Consider the following 4359-nt stretch of genomic DNA (forward strand, 5'->3'; position numbering starts at 1 on the left):
GTTAAAGAAGAATGCGAAAAAGAAAAAAGAAAAAAAAAGAAAGAAAAAGAAGAAAAAAAGAACAAAGTCAAGAAGCGCGATTAGGAGAAAAAAATAAATAAAACGAAACGAAAAATGAAAAAAGGAGAAGAAGAATAAGAAGAAGAAGAAGAAGAAAGATCCGGAGCGGATTCCTACGAAGTAGGAAAAAATGATAGGCCAAGGATATAAGGACGCGAGGATGAAGATGAGAGAATGAAAGGATCAGGATCAGGATGATGATGATGATGATGAGAGATAAAAATATGGTCAAGAAAATAAAGAAAGTAGGTAACGGATAGGCAAGCAAGCAAGCAAGCAAGCGGTAGAGTTACGTCGTGATGGTCTAAGAGATTCTAGGCGCGGTCGCGGCTAAGGGTCCGTTATAATCCCACCCAATAGCTACCGTCGTCGTTCCAATGAACAAGATGCCTTTACATTTTACTTCCTCAATACGATTTTTTATTTTTTTTATTTTTTTTTTCATTTTTTTTCCTCGCTTTTTCTTCTTCTTTCTTGCCGCGCACGAGAAACTATTTCTCTCTCGAACATTCTATATTTAATAATAAGTTATTTTAGATCGAATAACATATGTTTCCTAAATTCTTTTCTTTTCTTTCTTTCTTTCTTTCTTTCTTTCTTTCTTTCGATAATATTGTTAATATCATTAATCGATATTCGATTTATTTACGGGTTCTTTTTTTTATTAATATTTCTAAAGTCAATATTTCAATTTTTTACATTATATAATACAATTTGTAACACAATAAAAACGCACAAACTTTTGGTTTCATTGGATCTGAATAGAAATATCATGAAATTTGTATTATTTTTATATATTTTGAATTCTATCATTTGCATTTGATTTGCAATATATAACATAGATACAGTATTTAATTTTATTACATAAAAAAAAAAAAAACTATAAATTTTGCTATTATTTACTGTGTTCAACTTATTATTATTATTATTATTATTATTATTATTATTATTATTATTATATGTTATAGAAATATTAAGTAGCGCATTGAAATTGTATCCACGTAGGAATCAGTTGATTTCTCGTAGAATACTTTGTCCTTGCTTTTTCTTGCGGATTTTTTTTCTTTATCATCATATGTCGTAGCTATAAGAAGAAGTTGCATAGTTAAGCGAGGAATACTGATCGATGACGTTAGATTCGTCGAGTCTTTTCATGATCGATGAGAACGAGCATGTGTTTTAATAAACATAGCTTTCTCACTCTCTCTTTCTCATTCTCATTCCCATTTTATATCTATTTCTTCCTTCCTCCTATCGCTCGCTATGTATAAAAAGAAAAAAAAAAAGATTGATAACTTTACATTTAACAATAAGTACAAAGTACGTGCATACTTCGTTCAAAGTATATGCTATTTAATTTGCCTTTTTTTGCGATTCTAATTATAAAAAAAAAACAATTATTATAAAAACAAAATGTAACGATAATTATAATACACCGTATATTTCTAATCAAAATAACGTATACTCGCGTCAAATTTGTATTCGTCGATTAACGCTAATCGAAAAAAAAGATCCAGAAGGTTCTAGTAAAAAAAGAAAAAGAAAAAGAAAAAGAAGAAAAGAAAATATCATTACGTAATGAGAAAAAAAATATATTGCAAGTTGTTATTTTCATTGAAAGGAACGGACAACCTAAGGCACGTTGTTGGTATGAACATAAGACAACAAAACGACGATAGCAAGTAAACGATTATATTTCTGAATAGTTTGCACGAAGTATTTTTCCTATCTATCATCGTTACACAAGATGGAAGAAGAGTTTGAACGTTTGCGAAAGATAGAAAGAAAAAGACAGATAGATAGATAGATAAATGTATAGATAAAAAAAAAAGAAAGAGAGAGAAGATGAATTAATTCGGAAGACGACATTAGATAAGATGCGTGCTTGGTTGATTTTACGTAAGCGCGACTTAGGATTCTTATGAGGTACCGGTAATGAAGAAGAAGAAGAAGAAAAAGAAAGAAGAGGAAGAGGAGGAGATGAAGATGAAAATGTTGGCGAAGAGGGACGAGGAGTAAGTTGGACTCAAGTCCAACGTCGGTCTCGAACGAGAAAAACAAGCGAGGCGTTCTCTCTGGACTAGGCAAACCGAGCGAAAGAGAGCCGAGGCAAGGTCTAGGTTGGCTGCTATTCAAGGTCGCGTGCACAGCGCAAAGCCCGGATCTCTATCCCCGCCCCAGATTTCAAACGCCCTTTACTTCTTCCCTCACCTCTCTACTCACTACTCTCTACTCTCTCTCTCACTCTTCTTTCCTCCCACCTTCTCAGTCTATCTCACACTCGACACACATAGCAATGCAACTCTGTTACTACTGCTGCTCTTCCACTCTCGTATAAAACGTGTTGGTGTAAGCACGCATACTCTTTATTATAGGTGTATTCGTAGAAAGAAACTAACCGGTGTGTTGGTAACACACGTGTGTTATTTCCAAATGTATAACTAACATAAAAGAGAGAGTGTAGTAGTAGGAGGATACATACGAGTATACTAATATGGGTGTATACGCGAGAAAGAGAGAGATAGATTGATACATGCGTTTGTATATTACATTTATGTGCACATACATAAACCGTTGTGTTACTAACACACAAATGTTATTTCCAAATGTATAAATAACATAAGAGAGAGAGAGATGTAGTAGGTGCATATATGTATACCAATATGGGTGTATACATGAGAAAGAGAGAGAAAGAGAGATAGATTGATACACGCGTTTATATATATTACTCTATACACGTATGCGTACACATACACAGAGAGAAAAAGATAGACGCAGTCGCACGGTCCACAAATCGCGAATTCCCCTTCTCACCCATCTGGCTGCCACACGCGTTCCTCTTCCCGCTTTCCCTCCACTCCTCCCTTCTTCAACTCCACTCCTTGTGACCGCTCTCATCTCTCTCTCTCTCTCTCTCGCTGGAATCGCATGCAACATCGATTTACCCATAAAATTTTCCTGCGCTCGGAGTCTCTTCTATCGCACCGACCAGCGGCTCCTTGCCCGGGGCTCCCGACGTTTCATTTCCCGATTCTTTATTCTAATCCATAATGGTAGGAAAAAAGGAAGGAAGGAAGGACAATAATTATTCAATCAGAATTTGTTCAAATCTACATTGTTCCTAGATTTTGACTATTTCACTCATCCCACGTCACACTTTTACCTATACAAAAGTGTATACGCCTACGTATACCTTGTAATATGTATGTTGAGAGGAATATATTAGTATTTAAGTATACACATATATATATATAGATAGATAGGATGTATTATATTCAAGGCCATTACACGGACGACGATAGCACAAATTCTACTAGAAGAAAAAGGCGAAACTCTGAGTCTGCTGTGGAAGGACGAACGAACGAACGAACGAACGAACGAGAACGCCATTTTGATTCTAGAATTCTACGATCTCGAGAAAAAGGAAAGGGATAGATAGATAGATAAAAGAAGAAGAAGAAGAAGAAGAAGAAGATGATGAAGAAACGAACGTTTAACGCTTACCCAGCCGTACCTTTTTGAAATACTAGTTTGAACGCGTAGGATAAGTAAATATTTTTAGTCAGAGAATACCTACGCGAGACGATCCAATTCAAGGATGAAGGAAAATCCTACGATGGGATTTAAAAGTTTTACGAGAGCAAACGCTACGCATCTATCTCTTTCTCTCTCTCTCTCTCTCTCTATATCTATCTATCTGTGTCTCTCTCCTTTTTTTTTCCTTTTTTTCCTTTGTTATTTTACTTTCTGATGGTTACTTTTCCCCCATGTACGTACACACACACACATATATATATATATGTATACGTAACTTGTGTGTAGTACAAATACACGTGGAAAAGAAATGGGGTGTTCGTAAAGCAAAGAGAAACCACGACGACTTTCAAGCGCGCAGTTGAATTCCACGACGACGATGTTCCTTGTCACGGATGAAGTCACAGTAATTGCGAGTTTAAAAAGATTTTGTCAACGTTTAGAAATGAAGAGATATCTCTCTCATTCTATCTCTTTCTTTCTTTTTATATTTCTGTCTACTACTTTTTCTCTTTCTCTCTCTCTCCAGTCATTACACGTAACTGAGAAAGATAGAAATATATTATATGTATGTATAACTGTGCTGTATCCTGTCTCTCTCTCTCTCTCTCTCTCTCTCTCTCTCTCTCTTCTCTAAATTCAATTCCGTTGACCTAGATTAGGTGCTACGTGACACGATAGAGATCCGCTGTAGATTCCCTCTCGGTGTCCTATCTACTTGTCTATCTACCCATCTATCTATCTATCTATCTATCTGTCTATCTA

Source organism: Polistes fuscatus, unplaced genomic scaffold (genome assembly GCF_010416935.1).
Source record: "Polistes fuscatus isolate 324 unplaced genomic scaffold, CU_Pfus_HIC Scaffold8, whole genome shotgun sequence".
In the NCBI taxonomy this organism is placed as follows: Eukaryota; Metazoa; Arthropoda; class Insecta; order Hymenoptera; family Vespidae; genus Polistes; species Polistes fuscatus.